This window comes from Mytilus californianus, unplaced genomic scaffold (assembly GCF_021869535.1).
Source record: "Mytilus californianus isolate M0D057914Y unplaced genomic scaffold, xbMytCali1.0.p SCAF_6, whole genome shotgun sequence".
In the NCBI taxonomy this organism is placed as follows: domain Eukaryota; kingdom Metazoa; phylum Mollusca; class Bivalvia; order Mytilida; family Mytilidae; genus Mytilus; species Mytilus californianus.
This window is the reverse complement of record NW_026262712.1, coordinates 56,491,620-56,513,241: the sequence shown is the minus strand read 5'-3', so window position 1 is coordinate 56,513,241 and position 21,622 is coordinate 56,491,620. Positions and strand designations below refer to the sequence as shown.

At 31.8% G+C, this 21,622-nt stretch overlaps 1 pseudogene; it reads left to right on the top strand.

The window, feature by feature from the left end:
- The first annotated feature begins 1,590 nt into the window (after window positions 1-1,590).
- LOC127705715 (uncharacterized) lies at window positions 1,591-20,850 on the top strand (annotated as a pseudogene).
- Window positions 20,851-21,622: the final 772 nt, after the last annotated feature.

Genomic DNA, 21,622 nt, shown 5'->3' with positions numbered 1-21,622 from the left:
GTCCGACAGACGTTTGCCAGCCGACGTAGAACCGACGTTGAATTTAGGTCGCCGACGTTGCGACCTATTTTCAACCTAATATCCACGTCTGTACAACATCGGGTGCCTGCTGGGAATGTTAAACAGTACTGACCAGTGGTTTTAATTTTATTTCAGATTGTTGTTTTATTGGTCAATGTGTACAAGCACATGATGTGCGGAAGTCCAATGACGATGTGTTTTCGAAAGTCGACTTTGCGCATGTTCGTATTAATAAAAAAAATTTTGTGAGAATTGAAAAGTGAAAACAATATCCTGGTTTATTATTGATGATATTTTTTCAAGAATACAAAGTATTTGTAAAATTTATTTAACGGAAGTTAGATAGTTTTATAGTTTGATGAAGTAAAAAGTCTTTTGGACGCTAATACGAGATTCTGACTAAGAGACAGTAGTAGCTATGAGAACACTATAGGGATAGCTAGAATTTAGCAAGTGTTGTACCTACGTAGCTACTGCTAAAACAAGAGCGGAAGACATTTAGGGGTTTTTGGATTTTGACAGGCCATGAGGAAAAAAACAGTATTGGAATTTACAGAAAATTGACTAAAAGAAAGTGCAGAGAATATTCATTTTATTTAACATAAAAGTTGCAAAAGACCAAAGCACTTATATATATATATATATATTTTTTCAAGGATAATAGTGGAAATGTTTGTCTCTGACGGGTTGTCATACTTTAGAAATATCCATGTGATCTGTTTGTACAATAAACTCTTAAATATCAAATATATCCTAAAAATACACATTCTCTGTATACATTAAACATTGTACATCAAAAAGTAACTTACATATTATTCTTCCAGCATAGGCTAACCATTTTTCAACCTTGTTTTTATACACAACATATATAAATATACTCAGGTAACAGGAAACCAACTCTCAAGGTGAAGGCAAAAGTTCTCATAAATTAAAGGTGAAAGTAATAATAAAATGACAGTATTGGTAATTATGAAAAGAAAGTAAAGGATATTTTTTTTTTCAAAAACGGAAAGTGAAAATAGTAATAAAATGCAAATACAAATATAAACAGCAAAATAGAAGAAAAACAAATAATAAGGTTTACAAATAATATAAGGAGTGAAATAGCACATTGTTCATATTTCTATATTCTTTAGTTTTTTCATCATTATTCTCATTTCTGTAATCCTTATTGAGATCCTCAACTATAGGTCAGTTGTCATGCATATTTTCTTAGAAAATAACATAAAAAAAGTATCTTAATTAAAGTAAATCCTGACCCCATAAAAATAGCAACTGGAAATTTATTTGTAGCTTGTGAGTAAATTTAATTATCTGAAAATTTTGACAGGGAAGATTATAAGTAAGGGTAAGCATGTTGTAAAATATTATAGCAACAATGTTAAGGAAAATATGCAAAGCCACACAAAGGAGATAAAACAGAGATGTACATAAGGAAATAAATAAAATAAAAATCCCAAAATGATTTTTTTTTCATTTCCTTCCGTTAACTTAATTACATTCCATTTTCGTTTTCCCGTTTATTATTTGTCATCCAAATTTTCCATTGATGTAAAATGTCCGTGTTTCATAGTCACTTTATAAATATGTTAATTATTGTCAAAAATCTTAATCAAGTGTAAGCTTATCACATAATCAGTGTCGGTAGTGCAATGACAAAAGAGGCAGAAAACACAAAACAAATACGACAATGAAAAAATGAAAAGTTATCTTCTATGTTAAAGAAACACTTAAAGGTAAGAACTTTTAAATCATTTCAAGTTTGAGTTTGGGTTAGGTTTACTTTCAAACACTTTCAGAAAATATTGTTAATCAAAATATTATCTTACATTTGCGTGCTTCTTCAACAGAAATAAAAACAACGTGATAAATGCCATCAATAACCACAACCACTTTCAAACCCATCAACACAGCCAATCTCCCCAAGTTCAAAAGCAAGAGAGAGAGAGAGAGAGAGAGAGAGAGAGAGAGAGAGAGAGAGAGAGAGAGATTTTGAATGTACCTATTTTGCATGCTTCAATGAGAGATATGAAAGCGTTTATTTTTATAAATCAATGGAATTAATATTGAAAGACGTACGTTTTACGCAACATAATTAAACTGTAAGAGAAGCTGCAAAAATTTAATACATGCATCCGCCTATCACTAGGAATAAATGTAAACAACATAAATGCTTGATCAATTACAGCTAGGTTAAAACGCACAAATGACGTCAAACATCTTTGCTAGGGTTGTCTCCCATACTCCAGGTCTACCCCCTTAATTTTTTTTAACGAATACGAATTTACGAGATTTGAACATCAGTTAACCATATTGATGTGTTTAGTTAATTTACATAGTTTTCAAATTGTCAGATATTTGAGTCAGCAAATTTCGTGAAGAAAAAAATCCTGTTTAATTGTCTAAACATCCAAGTGAAATAGGTTTTCAATATTTGTTTTTACGAAAAAGTCATGTCTAAATTGTTATATATCTATTAAATAGTTTGTTGACATCAGAAATAGTTTCGTGTGATTGTAATTATTTATTTGATTTAATTATAAAGTTATTTAATATTAGTCATTTTTAATCCAGTCTAAGTAAGGCTGGGTTTCCGCGTCAAAACCTTTCTTATTGACAAACAATGTATACCGAAAGTTTGTCACTAAAACATGTACAATGCTTTGATGACTGGAAACCTTCATCAGATTTGGAGATGATGTGATGAAAAATGAAGTCATGGTCCCCAATTTCAGATTTGTGTTGATTATCAAAATCATTCAGAATTTTTATGAGTGGTAGCTTCCTTGGAAGTTTGAGGACGATAATACAAACATGAAGGTAATATCCTGGAAGTGTCAAAGTTATAAAGGGTCGACTGACGATTCAAAAACATTATACCCTCCGCAACTTCATTGAGTGGGTATAATAAATTTATTTGATTTTGAAATATTTGATGTATTAATATTAACTACTTAAGGACTTTAGATATAATATTCATTATGTCTTATTATGTACTTCAGTACTGTATGGGTTTACAGGGTATTACATGAATTCACCTAGCTCCGCATTCACCATGTTGACAACAATAAATGGTAAGCATGTATGCTTATCAAAAAACTTTAAAACAGATTCGAATATCTAATTTGACCATGTTATTTATATTAAGAGTCCTTGGTCCATAATATTGGGAATTTATCACTATTTATGTCTTAACTGTGTACGAAATTGGTTCACAAACCATGTATGTTATAATAATTTAACAAAAATGTTTCGATACTTTTGTTTTCGTGTGTTTATTATATTTCCTTATGCAAAGGTTGTCCCTTATTGATCAACTGGTAAATTTAACACTGTTTTATTCTTTTGACAGTTAAATTGTCCTTTGCTTTGCAACTGTGAAAGTACTAAGCCATTTCTTTGATGATCGAATAAGCAAGCAAATGTAATGTAGTGTAAACTAAAGACGTTGATTTACAGCTCAATATAACATTGTCAAAGTCAAGTTAGTATTTATACTTCATGAATGATTCTACGCATCTATTTTTCCTTAAACGATATGACACAAAATCAGAAAAATACTTAAACAAATTAGTTGAAGCACCTAAGATCACCCCTTGTTTTTGATGGGGTTCGTGTTGTTTAGCCTTATGCTTTCTATGTTGTGTTTTGTATACTGGTGTTTGTCTTTTGGTCTTTTTCTTTTTGTTTTCATGGCGTTGTCAGTTTATTTTCGACTTATGAGTTTGGATGTCACTTTGGTATCTTTCGCCCCTCTTTTTGAAGACAACCGTTCATTATGTATCTTACCAAACCACAAGGTCGCAGATAGGACTTGACCATGTTGAAGTCACTATGTTAGCCTCTAGATGTCCTATAGATTTTTGTCGTTGCATTGTTGTGTCATTGGCGTTTTCCCCATATCAATTGTTCAAACAGTTTTAGCTCTGGTTGATGTTATTCAAAATGTGTTCGTAAGAAATCATAAATTTAAAGGGTTATTGTGTACAAAGTAAGTGTTTTTATTTTTTTCAATTATAAAGAGATGAGCCACAATTTATTGGACAAAGCAAAAACAAAATATTTTTCATAATGTATCCCCCCATTATTTTTCAACTGTATTCGACGACCAATTTTGAAGAAATGTCGCATCAAAGTAAAGTCTACTGAGCTGCATCGTACTTGAAATACGACCTGTATTTAATTCCGGCCCGAAATAGTACCTTAACAGGACTAAATATTTTAAAATCGTTATAAATTCAATTTAGGACAACACTTATCTCAATAAAATTTTTATTATTTACTTTCGTTATTTTTTTTTCAATATTTTAGAAATAGCAAGAAATAATTATCAAGCTTTAATTAGCTTGGTGATTGATTTCGGTTTTGTTGTTCCAAAAATTATCAAAATAGTTTACCAGTTTTAAAAGTAGCACCTTTCCGTTATCCAGATTATAGCACAGTCAGTAAAACTTGTCTTCTTTAAACAGTAATATGATTAACTAAAAAATAAATACACAGAAAAAAATTAGAGTCTAAGGTCTACGGAAGCCCTGGAGTGCCATGCAAAATTAAAATTACAACTTGTGCGCACAAGTTACACAATTTGTGCGCACGCTTTCCTATCTTATGCGCACAAGTTACACAACTTGTGTGCACGAGTTATACAACTTGTGCGCACAAGTTACACGTGTTCTAATTGATATGCGCTCATTTTGTTTAGAAGGCTAATATATGGCAAGCCGTAGCTGCCTCATGCGAACATATGTTTATATATGCACATACTTTTCAATATCTGAAAAGTCTTATTCTATATATGCGCATACTTTTCCTATATATGCACATAGTTTACTTTATATGCACATACTTTTCCTACATATGCACATAGTTTACTTTATATGCACATACTTTACCTATATATGCACATAGTTTACTTTATATGCAGATACTTTTTCTACATATGCACATACTTATTCTACCTATGAACGTAGTTCTTCATCTGCATACTTTTCTCAATATAAACATAGTTTTTCAATGTGAGAATTACCATTCGTATGATATTTTTCTGTTATTTTTTCAGACTGAAATAAAGCTCCCAATATCATAAGAAGAATGTTTATTAAGTACTTCTTAAGGATGTATGTTGCTCAGTTTGAAAATAACCAACTTTTTATATTACTGCAAATGTTTTTGTGTTGTATAATGAAATAGCGCTGTTGCTTTCAACTGTAGTCACTTGTTTTTCATGCCATAACTTTGTATTAGCCAGATTGTTTGTATTAAATTTTAACACAAGGATTATTACCACTAATGGCACGTTGGAACTGATTTTAGTGGTTGTTGTCCCAACTGTTCAGTGATAAAGGGTCAGAAGTTGTAAAAAAAGCATTTTTATAAAACTTAGTTTAAATTGCCTATTTCTTTACCAATTTTGATGGGTTTTCAGTAAAGATCTGAAAATGTAAATTATTTTCTATTATTATGATGTAATACATGTAATAAAAGGGACCAAAGACGGGGAAATTAAAATTTGTGTGTTTATGCCCCGCGCTAGGCGAAAGTGGCATTAAGTCTTACCCTTGACCATCCGTCTTACCTTCTGTCCTTCCATCTGGTCATTCTTTTTTATTGCACTCTAACTTAAGTTTGCCTCTTCCTAATTTGATGAAGCTCATGCACAATGGTAATTACTATAACACGCAGACAGATTTCGAATTTGGGCAGTAAGTCACTTGCCGTTCTACATTTATGCTCCTTTATAACTAAGAAAATTTTAATTTTTTTTTCGTTTTTGCATTCATATCTTTATCCAAATTTTCTGAAAATGTAGACGCAAAACAAAAATTGTAGAGTAAATCTGTCAAATTATAATCAAAACTGCAGCACGTCATACCCTATATGATATTCTCACCATTTTTAAAGCTTTTTAATACGTACACATTTCATGTGGAACAGATAATTGAATATATCTTTTTTTATAAAATTCAAAATCGACAAATCTAATGCATCTTGTTTGCCTCATCTACACCAAACCATAAATTGTATATTTAATCATTTTTCCATTTTCGATTTCATTTAAAGATGCATAATCATAGAGGTCAAATAGCTTTTCATCTGCGGGTAATGTATATCCAGAACAATGTCGTGGTAGCATCATTGAATTTGAACATGTATTTGCTGTTGGGAGGAAACTAAGGTCATCTCTAACTGGAACAAATTTAATTGAAGGTTGTTGTGCAAAAACCAAAACAGGCTCCTCTGATGACCCTGTCACAAATTCTATAATGTTACTCATGAACACTCCTGCTCGTCTTCCGCCTGTCAGATGTAAAAATCTATATTTAATCAAATGATCTCAGTAGCCATGTTAACCATTAGCAAGCATAAATGGATTCAAGGTTGTTTGCTGGTCATGTTTTAGGTTGTATGTTTATTTTTCAAAATACTCAGTTTGTATCAACCTATATGCTGTAAAATATTTAGCATGCTAACACCCAATTTTCTCTTTGTGGTATTGTTTTATGCATGTTAATGAACCATTTGAGAAAATGTTGTAACATCTTTGTCATTTTTTCATATTTTAACAAAGTTAATTACTTGCCTATACAAAGAAATAAAAATTCAAGAGAGATACATTACCCCAATTGGATTGTGATTAAAATTTTGATCATTGGCAACTTTCTAAAGACATTCAGAAATTCTTAAACACTCTTATACATGTTATAGAAACATCTATTCTAATGGGACATTTTCAGTTGGAGTGTGATGAATGGCCAATTGCCTCCTATAATCCTAATCACAGAATATATTCCAGACAAACATATATTATTTACGCAAGAGTGGACATATAGTTGACCTTAAGCTTATAGTATCAAAGAAACAAACCAAACCATGAAAACTTAACACTGACCAATGAACCAAGAAAATGAGGTCAAGGTCAGATGATGCATTACAGACAGACATGTTCACCTTACAATTATTCCTTGCACCAAATATAGTTAACCTATTGGTTATAGTATCTAATTAACAGACTTAACAAGGAAAACGTAACCTTGACCAATGAACCATGAAAATGAGGTCAAGGTCAGATAAAACCTGCCAGACTGACATGTTCCACATATAGTTGACCAACTGTCTTATAACATCTGATAAAGGGACCTAATTACGTAGTTTGAACCTTAATCACTTTTCCATTAAATGAGGTCATTTCAAGGAACCCATATATCAAATGTAGTTATGATCCTATTACTCATAATAAGTGAGAAATTCACATGACAAAAAAACTAAAATTTTGTTCAAGCAGTCGCTGTACCATTTACATTAGGTCAATACCAATTGACATATGACAGACGGAAACTTCGAAACATAAGGTATCTACATACAAAGTATGAAGCATCTAGGTCTTTTATCTTCGGAAATATAAAGCTGTATACAAATAGTTTATGCCGTCGCTGGATATTGATACCTATGTTTTACGCAGGCGAGAGAGAAACTCAGTAAATCATTTTCCATTCATTGTGAATAGATTATTCCCACAGAGACAAATTGCATACTGCTGCTACTAGTGTTTTAAAAAAAAAACATAATATCACAATAAAAGAAGAATGTGTCTGAGGACGCGAATGCCCCCGCTCAAGCTTTCCAATTTTCCAAGTTATAAAGGGGCATAATTGTAGAAAGTGAATTACTGTCCAAATTCGATCTTTGCCTGTTGTTATTTTTAACATTGTGTGTGAGTTTCATTAAATTTGGATAAGGCAAACTAACCCAGAGTGCGGAAACCAAAATAAATGCAATTTTCCAAGTTAAAAAGGGCATAACTCAAGGACAATAAGTGACTCACGGCCCACATTCGAACTCTGTCTGTGTGGTATAGTTCTAACTTTTGTGTATGGGCTCCATCAAATTAAGAAAAGGCAAACATAAGTTAGAGTTCCGAAAAAAAATGGATGGATGGAAGGACAGACGGAAAGACGTACTGGCAAAGGTAATACTTAATACCCCATTCACCTATGACTAGCGGAGGGGCATTAAACACAGTTTAAATTTCTCCCTCTTTAATTGGTCCCTCCTACTACATCATAATAATAGAAAACAATTTACATTTACAGATCTATACTGAAGACTTTAAAAACCCATTAAAATCTGTAAAGAAATAGGCAATTTAAACTAAGTTTTATAAAAATGCTTTTTTTACAACTTTTTAACTTTTATCACTGAACAGTTGGGAGAACAACCACTACATTCAGTTCCAACGGATGGTAAGAATCCTTGTGTTAAAATTTTATACAAACAAATCGTCTAATACAAATTTATAGCATAAAAAACAAGTGACTACAGATGAAGGCAACAGCGCTTTACCATCATACAACCCAAAAACATTTGCAGTAATATAAAAAGTTGGTTATTTTTAAACTCAGCAACATACATCCTTAAGAAATACTTAATCAACATTCTTCTTATGGTATTGGGAGCTTTATTCAGACTGTAAAACAACAGAAAAGTATCATATGAATGGTAATTCTCTCATTGAAAAACTATGTTTATATTGAGAAAAGTATGTAGATGAAGAACTAAGTTCGTATGTACAATAAGTATGTGCATATGTAGAAAATGTATGTGCATATAAGGTTAACTATGTGCATATATAGGAAAAGTATGTGCATATAAGGTAAACTATGTGCATATGTAGGAAAAGTATGTGCATATACAGTAAACTATGTGCATATATAGGAAAAGTATGTGCATATATAGAAAAAGTATGTGCAGATATTGAAAAGTAAGTGCATATATAATCATATGTTCGCATGAGGCATTTACGGCGTTCCATAAATAAGCCTTCTTAGCAAAATGAGCGAATGTCAATAAGAACAAGTGTAACTTGTTCGCACCAGTTGTACAACTCGTGCGCGCAAGTTGTGTAACTCGTGCGCACAAGATAATATCTCTTGCGCACAAGTTGTGTAACTTGTGCGCACAAGTTGTATTTTTTTTACATGGCACTCTTGGGCTTCCGTAAAGCTCACCACTTTCACGTCACTGCTTCCACTTTTTGGTTTAAATAACATATGTTAAACAAATTAAAGCAAATCAGTTTTTTTTAATCAAATCATAACGGTTCTTCACAACAAAAGTATTAGTTTAAAATTAACAAATTCAATTCAAGTACATAATTTTAGACTGCATGATTATCTTAGACTTAATAAATAAGATAACTAAAAAGGTTTAAACCTTGAAATTGTTAAAACTATGAAATGTTGCTGTGAAAAATTAGGACACGACCATATACCTTCTATACTATTTAATGAGAAGATTTCATTTTGTGTGTCGCTTCTCTTCCTTCCACAATAACTTAATCATCATGCCTCTGTGTCCTATAGGTATTATGCATAGTCGCATTTGTCATCTATTCTATTGATTATTCAGTTTGGGTTATTTTGGGAGAAAAACGAAAATAAAGGTGTCCGGATATTGTTTCCGTCACCGGACGGACTTTTAAGCCATAGACAAGACTTCCGTTTAGGACTGTTCCTTAAATTACACATAATTTTCATAAGTACTCGGGGACAGGACAATTATTTTCGCGTTTATCTCCATGTATACTATGATCAAATTACTATTAGATATAGAGACTCTCTATATAATATATCAGTGACCGCCGTGGATGATAAAAAATTAATTGAAATTAACAGAGAGAAAAAAAAAAACGGACTTTGGAAAAAAGGGAGCGGGCTAGAAAATATTGTCCTGTCGAGTTACCTATGACTTTTGATACCTTTCCTGAATTCACCAGTCATAAACACTTTTACAAAAAATCATCCTACTCCAGTTTACATACTTTCAACCACACTCTAAATGCCCGCGATTTCGCGGGTGTGTTCTAGTAGTTCTTTAAAGCCTCATACTTTGAGCTTCGAAAATTATAGGACATGGAATTACTCCTGACAGCTGTTACTATTGACCAACTAAATTTTCTTTCTTTGGCAGTGCATAGAAGCGTGGAAATTTTCCACAACATTTGAATAAAACGAAGGGTTAGAAAAAGGTAAGTTATGGAATAATCAACAATTAAAAAACAAAGCATTTTCAAGACTATACATATAAAAATGTTTACTTGAACAAGGTAACTGTCCTGAAATGATCCTGCATAATATACATTCTGCCGATACTTATATTAAATAAAGGCAACAGAAGTTTACCGCTGTTCAATAGTCATAAATCGATTATCCTGAAACAAATCCGGGTCACAAACCAAATCCGAGAGAAACACATCTGCTATAAGAGGAAAACAACGGAACAACAGAAACACTGAACTGCTACGAAAACAAACGCAAACTTCATAGCAACGGAATATCTGCCATATTCCTGACTTGGTACAGGACATTTAAAGAAAATAAAATGGTGGGTTGAACCTGGTTTTATGGCTAGTCAAACCTCCCGCGTATATGGCAATGTTAAAAATACCGCTAAAATGACAGCATAACGTGACTGGAATACAGCACAAATAAACGCAAGAACACTCAGGACAGAGAAATACATAAATAAATAATATAATAGTACATTACAACATGTAAACCACAGAATAACAATGGACAGCTCCCATGTACACCATATTAGAATTACATTGTATGAACTGTTCGTCACCCGAATGTATCAACGCCACAAAACGAGACGACCGGTAAATTTCTAAAAATAGAATATAAAATTGGGATTAAATTTATAATGGTGTTATTGTGTGTATTTTCTAACCATTACAAGAATATTAATATAGAATTGTGTTAGTAATGGTGTATTTATTTGTTATTATGTCGATTTTTCTTCTAAACCAAAACTGTGTAAAAACAAATAAATCCTGTGCATATAGTTGCTTTAAATTAAAAATCAAATAAATGAACTAGCTGATTAATTATCTTAACTTTTACATACATATGCATGGCCGTACTTTGACCTATAATGGTTTACTTTTACAAATTGTGAATTTGATGGAGAGATGTCTCATTGGCACTCATACCACATCTTCTTATATCTATATAGAAAATAAAAATAGAATTCAAATCACAAACGATAAGACATAACACAATATCGAACAAGACTTACAAACGAAACATCATAACTAAATACATGAATGTTGGATGTATAAATACCGAGACACGTCTAATAGCAATGTGAATTCACGCTCTGGAAAACAGTCATATTAGGGAATAGATCACGTTTGGTACTAAGCAGACCAGACGACGTAGATGGTAAACCACAATCTAAGACGTGGTAAAAATGTCATTAGTTAGTTTAGACACAGATCAAACAATTCGTGATGGTGTCCATAAAATTTACGGAGTGTTATTTTTAATCTTTCCTCCACATAACTCTGTAGCAGCAGTTTCTGCGTGAGGAGCACACTCCTGTATATGAAGTCCTTATAGTGTGCACATGCACGAGCATAACGTATCAACTGATATATGTAAACACCATACGATGGAGCAGAGGGTATGTTACTGCTGAGAAATAGGAAATAGATAATTAGGAAGTTGAAATTGTTCCGTTTGTCATAGATTTTAGTGTGAAGTCGTCCATCTGTGTCAATACTGAGGAAAAGATCAAGGTATGAAGCAGTCCTTCTAGTATCAGTAGTATCCTTAATTTCAAGTTCACTGGAATATATGAGATGAAAGTTCTGACTGAAATATGGGTTCTTCAGTGATAGGACATCATCAATATATCTAAAAGTAAAATTCTAAAATTTCCCAAGGTGCTTTTGTCTTATAGAAGGTTCTGAATGAATTCTGCTTCATACGAGTACAAAAACAAATCGGCCAGTAGGGGTGCACATGTATTACCCATTGAAATACCGACTGTCTGTTGAAATATCAATTCTCCAAACTCAACAAATATATTGTCGATCAAAAAGTCTAGCAATTTGATATCATCTTCAGTATATTTTCTGATAGAATCAGTGTGGTTCTTCACAAAATAAGAATTATTATAACATAAAACAAGTAGTTTATACCTACGATTCCCATTTTTATAGAAAAAGCTCTGTTTGATGAGATGGTGAAGTCGATCTTTCATTTGAGCATTGGGAATAGTAGTGTAAAGCGTAGAAAAATCAAAAGATTTAAAGTTGCTGCAAAATTGCAAAGATTGTGATCTAAGATTTAGCAGTAGATCTTTAGAATGTTTAAGAATCCATATCTGATTGACACCACTGGTTGAATATATCTCATGACAATATTTCTGAAGGGAATCTTTTACTGTAGAAAGAATAGTAGTCAGCACTTTAGAAAGATGTTTAATCCAGCTATGTATCGTTCTTTATAAGGAGTTTTGCGAAGTTTTGGTATCCAGTATAATGACGTTAAATTTTCTTCGTTTTCTTTGATGTTAATTCCAAAAGAAAGAAGGACAGATTTGTGATTTTTTTAAATTTCATCCTTTGTAAATGATGTAAAAAAATATGTAGGATTACCAGCTTTGCTGTTTATTCCAAGCTCATTTGTGAGACATTCCAAATAATGGTTTTTACATTTTACATTGTTTACATATGAAGACAATATTATTGGAGGCTTTATCTGCTGGAACAACGAAATATTTGTCATGAAAAAAGGATAAATTATCCCCAATCTCCGGGTTCTTGAATGGGATAGAAACCCGTGTGCTCATAGTACATCGTAGTTTCTGAATGCATGATTGAAAAGCTTTGATAACATCTTGATGACCCAGCTATATATTGTTCTTTATAAGGAGTTTTGTGAAGTTTTTGTATCCAGTATAATCAGTATTAACATCTAAGAAAATGTAACGTCATTATACTGGATACCAAAACTTCGCAAAACTCCTTATAAAGAACGATACATAGCTGGATTAAACATTTTTTTCTAAAGTGCTGACTACTATTCTTTCTACAGTAAAAGATGGCCTTCAGAAATATTGTGATGAGATATATTCAACCAGTGGTGTCAATCAAATGTGGATTCTAAAAAATTCTAAAGATCTACTGCTAAATCTTAGATCACAATCTCTGCAATTTTGCAGAAACATTAAGACCTTAGATTTGTCTACGCTTTACACTACTACTCCCCATGCTCAATTGAAAGATCAATTTCACCATCTCGTTAAACAGAGCTTTTTTTAATAAAAATAGGAATCATAGATATAAATGTCTTGTTTTGGGTTATAATAATTCTTATTTTGTGAAGAACCACACTGATTCTATCAAAAAATACACTGAAGATGATATTAAAAAATGCTGGACTTTTTGATGGACAATATATTTGTTGAGTTTGGAGGATTGATACTTTAACAGACAGTCGGTATTCCAATGGGTACTAATTGTGCACCCCTACTGGCCGATTTGTTTTTGTACTCGTATGAAGCAGAATTCATTCAAAACCTTCTAAACGACAAAAAGAAAAAGCACCTTGCGAAATTCTTAAATTTTACTTTCATATATAAAAATTGATGATGTCCTATCACTGAATAAACCATATTTCAGTCAATACTTGCATTTCATATATCCCAGTGAACTTATATTTAAGGATACTACTGATACTAAAAGGACTGCTTCATAACTTGATCTTTTCCTCAATATTGACACAGATGGACGACTTCAGACTAAAATCTATGACAAACGGATGATTTCAACTTCCTAATTATCAATTTCCCATTTCTCAGCAGTAACATACCCTCTGCTCCGTCGTATTTTGTTTACATATCTCAATTGATAAGTGATGTTCGTGCATGTTCACACTATACGGACTTCCTATACAGAAGTGTGCTCCTTACGCAGAAACTGCTCCTACAGAGTTATGAGGAGGAAAGATTAAAAATGGCACTCCGTAAATTTTAAGGACACCATCACGAATTGGTTGATTCATACAATGTGTCTGTGTCTAAACTAAATAACGACATTTTTACCACGTTTTAGATTGTGGTTTACCATCTACGTCGTCTGGTCTGCTTAGTACCGAACGTGACCTATTCCCGAATATGACTGTTTTCCCGAGTGTGAATTTGCATTGTTATACGACGTGCCTCGGTATTTATATATCCACCATTGATGTATTTAGTTATGATGTTACTTTTGTAAGTCTTGTTAGATATTTTGTTATGTCTTATGTTCGCTGTTGGAGACGACGTGGTTGGGTATTTGTATATCCCGCTTTCGGGCATTTAGTTTTTACTTTCCTTATACGTGTGGGTCATTTTGTGCTGAGTTGTTGTCTGTTTATTTCGTTTGTGGTTTTAATTCTGTATTTTCGGTACACTTCACATATGTCTTATTTGTCAGTATAGTCGAGTTACTCGTGGGTCGTCTTCCGGTTTTTGTTTTATGTTGTTTGTTTTCATGTGTGTTTACTGTTTGGTCTTACATGACCTTGCCTTATATTTATACAGTTATAATTTTTTTATTTTCTATATATATGTAACAGTTAAGATAACAAATCAGCTACTTCATTTATACAATTTTTGATTTAAAGCAACTATATGCACATGACTTCTTTGTTTATACACAGTTTTGATTTAAAAGGAAAACCGACATGGTTAGGAAATACAAATTATAACACCATTACAAACACAATTTCATTTTGATATTTTTGTAATGGTTAGAAAACACATAAAATAACACCATTACAAACTCAATCCCAATTTAATATTCTTGTACGTGTCTATAATACAAATCTATTTTATTGTTTTTAGAAATTAACCTGTGATAATATAAATGTCACAAAAAATACGTCACTTTTTGTGACGTTAATCCATTCATGTGACCCGCAGTTTATATTTCGTTTGTGGTGTCCTGGTGTGCTGTCGTAAATTCATGGGAGGTGTCCGTTGTTATTCTGCGGTTTACATGTTGTAATGTACTATTATATTATTTATTTATGTATTATGCTGAGTGTTCTTGCGTTTGATTGTACTGTATTCCTGTCACGTAGTGTTGTCATTTTAGCGGTAATTTCAACATTGCCATATAAGCGGGAGGTTAAGCTAGCCATAAAACCGGGTTCAACCCACCATTTTGTCTTAATATGTCCAGTGCCAAGTCAGGAATATGGCAGTTGATATCTAAAGTCTGTTTCTATGTATGTTGGCGTTTGTTTTTGTTGTAGTTCAGTGTTTCTGTTGTTCCGTTGTTTTCCTTTTATAGTTGATGTGTTTCCCTCGGTTTTAGTTTTTACCGGGATTTGTTTTTAATTAATTGAATTATGGATATTGAACAGCGGTATACTACTGTTGCCTTTATTTAACTAGCATCTGATGTACGGAATACCATTGAGGATGTGTATTCGAAAGTTGACTTTGCGCATTTGCGTATTTAGTTAAATTAAAATAAACTTTGTTAGAGTTGAAAATGGAAAACAATATCCTGATTTAATTTATAAATGGTGAAAGTTGTTCAATGAACCAAAGTAATTTGTATAGTTTGATAAAGTAACAAATCTTTTGGATGAAAACACGAGACTAGTACTGTTTCCGAAAAGACAGTAATAGCTGTGGGGACACTATAGGGATAGCCATAATTTAGCAATTGATATAGCTACGTAGATGTTGTATAAAAACTAGAGACTCTTAAGAGCCTGTGTCGCTCACCTAGGTCTACGCACATCTTCAAAAAATGACACTTTCCAACATTGTGAACTAGAATAGATTTTACGACAAAAAATTCCTTATTTTTATCTTGTATTGTTGATATGTTTTTCTGTTAACAGTTTCTCTCTATCTTCTTTAGTTTTGCCCAAAACACACAAAAAAAAAAACCGTAAACAAATTGTCACTTAAGGGCAAGTACTCCTATGAATAGTCTACTAACTATTTCTGCAAAATTTGAATTATTTGTAGATGTTGTCTTGCTGGTCATTCTTGCTATTTACAGTGTCTATCTGACTATTATAGTTTCCAAGACAATAGGTAAAAACTTAAAATATTGGTTAACATCGTCATTAAAGAACAGGAACTCCAATAAGGAGTCGACTGACGATTTCGGCTATGTTGACCTATTTATAGATCTAGTCTTGCTGATCCTTTTCGCTTTTTAAAGGACTATCTATCTTTAGTTTTCAGGATAAAAGGCAGAAAACTAAATATGGGGAAATATCGTTTTTAAAAAGCAATAACTCCAATAAGGAGTGAAATAGCAAGTATGAAATATACGTATATATAAATAAAAGTGAAACCGAAAGTTTTCAAAAAATGAAAATTAAAGTCATTTTGAAATGAAAATACAAAAAGTTTAATATTGAGGATGTTCGCTCCTCTTAATTTTGAATTTTTACCAGATATTCGGAATCCTCTGGTTTTATCCATGTAGTGCCATTAATTTTTTCCCCCACTAACCCCTACTTTTCTTCCCATAATTTGAATGCATATAGTTTAATATGTCATCTTTGAAAATCTTACAAAATCCTTATTATTTTTTCATCGTTTTTGAAAGAAAAAAGGTGCCAATGTTAAGTGTATGAACACCTTTGAGGAGCCAAAAATTTCTTTTTTTCTTAACCTGATTTTTGGGTTAATATGACTGTAAACAAATAATTGGTGAATAAAATATCATATGGTGGTGCACTTCTTTTTTTGCTACGGCCATTTGAAAGTACCCAATTTTGATGATTTTCCCATTTTTTATCAATTTTTACCCATTTTTGGGCTATTATCATGAAAAAAATCACAGTTTCACAATTAAACTTTTTTTCATACTTTCACTAATGATGATGTGGACCAATCTGAATAAATGTAACTCAAGAAAACTATAGGTATGTGTTGATATAAGAAATTTTATAAAATTTTGTTGCTTTTTCGTGTCAAATTTCCTATGCAGTCAATTTTGTAAATTTGGGATTTTTCCGTTTTTTTAAGAACAAAAAGCATATTATTTCAACTTCTTTGCTATAAATGACTGAAAAAATCCATATCTAAGAAATTTGAAAAGACAAAAACTGATATGGGATGTATATGTTTCTGGTAAAATCATTTCTTATACCCCTCACACATTTTCTCAACATTTTGGCTAAAGAGCATGAAGAGACTGACTTGTTTGGTTATAAAAGTTGAAAATTTTATTTCTCAAAAACTACTTATTAAAAATACACATTTTTTTCACAAAAGTTGTTTGATTATAATATTTTTTAAATTCATTGATATTTTCAATTTGTATCACATGTTTTGGAAATAATTCCAGAACGAGATTTCAACGAGACTGAAACGTCAAAAAGAATACATCCTTAAAAGTAAAGTTAAATTTACTACGATTGGAAAGTGAATGTAAACAAAGGGAACTAGACAAAAATTATAAAGTTTACAAATAAATAATCGAGTGAAACAATACACTTCCCAGATTTCTATATTCTAATTTTTTTGTTCCTTGTTCTCTTTTCTGTAAACCTCATCGATACCCTCATCTATTGTTGTTAAGTATATTTTCTTAAAAAAAATAACTGTTCATAAGAAAAATACCCCGTGTAAAATAAATCCCGACCCCATAAAAAAAAATCGCAGCTGGAAATGTATGTGTAGGTTCTGAATATATTTAACTATATTAGAATTTTGACAGAGAGCTTTTCAGTGAAGGTTTACATGTTGAAATACAGAGTAAAATAGTCGAGCAATAATGTTATATCAAGAAAATATGAATAATTGCACGAAAGAAATAAAATCGACATGTACATCAGGAAATGAATCGAAAAATAAAAACCCTAATATGTTTTTTTTATTTCTTTCTTTTAACTTAATTCCATTCCATTTTCGTTTTCCAGGTTATAATTTCTCATCTAAATATTCCGTTGGTGTAATTTTTTGTTGTTTTAAAGTCACTACATAAATCAGTCATTTATTGTTAAAAATTTGAATCAAGAGTACAATTATCACCGTCAAAATGTCAGTAGTGTAATGACAACAGAAACAGGAAACACAAACCAAACAAGACAATGACAAATGAAAAGGTACCTTCAAGAAACACTTAAAGGTAAGAAGTTGTAACAAATTTCAAGTGCATTTTTTAGGTTGGGTTTAATTTCACAAACTTTCGGAAAATATTGTTAATCAAAATATTATCTTAAACCTTTCATGCTTCTTAGGGTGAAAAAAAACCCTTGATCGACGCCTACAATAACTACATTCAAACCTATCAACACAGTCAATCTCCTCAAGATCAAAAGCAATTTAAAACCAGTCCCTGAGTCCCAAACTAGAGACACTTCTTCAAAACAAGACTTTCTTTTAAACATATGAACTTTTAAAACGAAGATTAAGCAGCATAACTGTTTTTTTAGATAAGCTACAAAAATGTTATATATACATCCGAGTAACACTAGGATAGCAACACGACTTGTGAAGATATTTGTCTTCTGAAATATTAAACATATATGAATTATAACAAATAATTTGATAAAACTTATTAGCGTGCTAAAAATCAACCTGAAGGATCTGTTTTTTTTTCTTTACAATGTACGTATAAAGCACAAAATGTTTTCTTCAAAGACTTGATATGCAGAAGTTTTGACTGGATATATATTTAATACAATGGCAGTCATATTTTCCCAAAAATATAGTATTTTGTTTTGTAGATTAACATATTGAAAATGGCTGGAATATCCATGGAAACATGCGACTCGTTGAATTTTTACAAATATCTTTGCCAGAGGATTGGATCTGAGGAGGACGTGAGAATAAGAAGGCTAGCTTTCGTTATTCGTGACATTGGACGAAACGATACATTTATAACCAGTGGAAGTAAAGGTGAAGGACTCAATTTAAACGGCAGTGATATAGATGTAATGTTTATTGATCGTTGCGCTCAAGTGTATGAATCAGAAGCAGAAGTTGTCATTAAAGGCAAGCGACTACCGTTCATCATGTACACTGAGGACACACCACCATGTTTTACACAATTATATCTTCTAACTCATCATCATAATCAAGAACTAGTCAGCGTTTCTGTTTCACTTCTTAATATGTTAGATAAAAATCATCTGGGATATGCATTTTCAAGTGAACTATATAAGCTATTTCATTTGTCAAATGCATCTAGGTCTTCAAAAATTCATGGTCCATGTACATTGTATATCAGATGAATTTGATCAACATGATCTTGCATATTGTCTTAAATGCAACACATGGATATGTCAAGCAAAACCATGGGTTAGTAGACCTCGAACAGCATGGCCTTCACCTGAGCTTATTTCCAAAATAATATCTTGTGGTGTTTTATTTGTTCCGATTGGCTGCAAAGGATCAAAAAATGAAAACCTTCAATGGCGAATTTCATTTTCTGTAGCGGAAAAATTTCTCATATTTTCCTTCAGCCATACACAATTATTATGTTATGCCATGTTAAAACTCTTGCTGAAAGAAATAATAGATAAACATGAGGATTTGAAAGGTTTGTTGTGTTCATATTTCTTAAAAACACTAATGTTTTGGATTTTAGAAGAAACAGACCCATATTTATGGAGATCAAATAATTTAATACAATGTTTTATGGCATGTCTACAAAGACTGCTCTACTGTGTAAGATACTCAATATTGTCGCATTATTTTATTCCTGATAATAATTTATTTCTTTTACGATTCAATACTTATAACAAAGAAACATTGACCACCATACTCAAGAATATATATGGACAAGGAATTAATTGTTTTGCATTTTCTGAAACCCTACAAGATTATCAAAACCAGTGCTACGAAATTACTGTATCCATTATTAGCGAAAACAACAGATTTTTAAAACATTTTATGCCATTATATTGTAACATTCTTAATTCTAGTAGAGTTGAAAGCTTTTCAAGACTGCTGTATGATTTTTTACATCATTCTAGAACTGGGTTATCAAAAGGATTATTCGCTTTACAAATATCAGCCGGATTTAAAGTTGTTCCCGTAACAACAACATATCCATATATTTCAACAAACAAAAGCCTTTACTTAATGTACAAAAATGATCTTAGCCATTTAATGATCGGTTTACATTCAGATGCAGTATCCGGACTGCTGATGTTAGCTTCTTTCTTCTATGTTGCCAAAAATTACTTAGCCTCATTAACTGTATTAACATATACAATGGAAAAATACACAGACGAGATAATCTATCTGAGAGTTTTTGATAATAAATCAATTCATTATATCAAACAACATGTGGTGAAACTAATGAATAAAGAAAAGATTCATACAATATTAAAATCATTAACAACTTGTTCCTTTGAAGTTGACCATAATTCCTCAATAGTTCCACAAGAATTACAACAGGATGTTGCAACCGACTGTACTATTTTTCATCCATTACCATTTGCACATTTCCTCAGATTCCTTTGTTGTTACCATCTACATGACATTTCATCTAGCAGGCAGTCTTTACAACAACTCGAACATGTTCAATGGACACTTTCAGAAGGTGGTACTCTCGTTTCACATCCTGATTCCTTGAATACAGTCATTATGTGTGGCATTGCTCACCAATTATTGGGTGATAAACACTCTGCTAGCCATGCTTTTCTAGAAACTGCTGCACGTGATAAGAATAATGAAACCAGTGCAGCATCAAGGCTGTACAGTCTTTTCTGATCATACCAAATAATTTATTTTGGACGGAACTTTGTATATTTTTGACATTTTAAGAAATATTAAAGAAATAAAAATCGTGACTGTCTTCTTCCTGTCCTCACAAATATTCAGATGTTAATTAATAGGCATCTAAAGCTTGAAAAATGCTAAGGATGAATACAAAAACTGTGATCATGTTGATGATTAGATTACTTTCATGAATTAAAATCCTATGTACAAATACTTGACAAGTTTTTTTTTGTGTAGAGAGCTTATTTTGTTATTTACAGAATAAACACTTGTAAAATATTTTTACAATAATTATTATCTTTTGTAAAAATTCTTATCTTTCTTGTTAACACATAAACTAGTCAATAAAACAGGCTGGAAATTGGTGTAACAAAGGCGCTTGTAATCTAAATATTTCATGGCAAAGAACGATGACCGAAACAAGCATATTACGTATGACAAATAATATTTGTAGAATCAAATTTTATTTAGCTTGTTATAAGAGTTATTTATAACATTGATAATTTTAAAAATCAAACATAGAAGGAAATTTTGCTTTCAACATATTTTAGTTTTTGTTCTGTATCAATTTTTGGGTGTGTCTATATGTTTTGTCACAAAATAACAGTCGGGTTTTTATAAAAGCCATGTTTTGCCTTTTGCAAAACGGTTTTCCCCTACATCTTTGAAAAAAATGGAAAGAAAACAATTTGCTTTAATTTTTTATACTTTATGTTCGAGACATTACGTACGTCATACACTTATCCGGGAATTACCTTTATGTCGATAATTTTCTCTTATGAAATACTATTTTCCTAAGCGACATCTCACGCGAAGTCACAAGACCTTTAGATTTAAATCATATTTCGAGCTGCAGTCATCGAGGACAGACGTGCCTCTGTCCTCCCTTTAAAGATATTTTCCCGGGCTCGTGCAAAACGTGCTTTATTTTTTATACGAAAGATATCCGAGTTTTCATTTATCGGTTCAATGTAAGTATATTTTATTTTATTTGTATGGTTAATATAATTTTAGGCAGATGGTGTCGTCTGCATTTTCATTTATTTAATTCTGTTATGGGAAC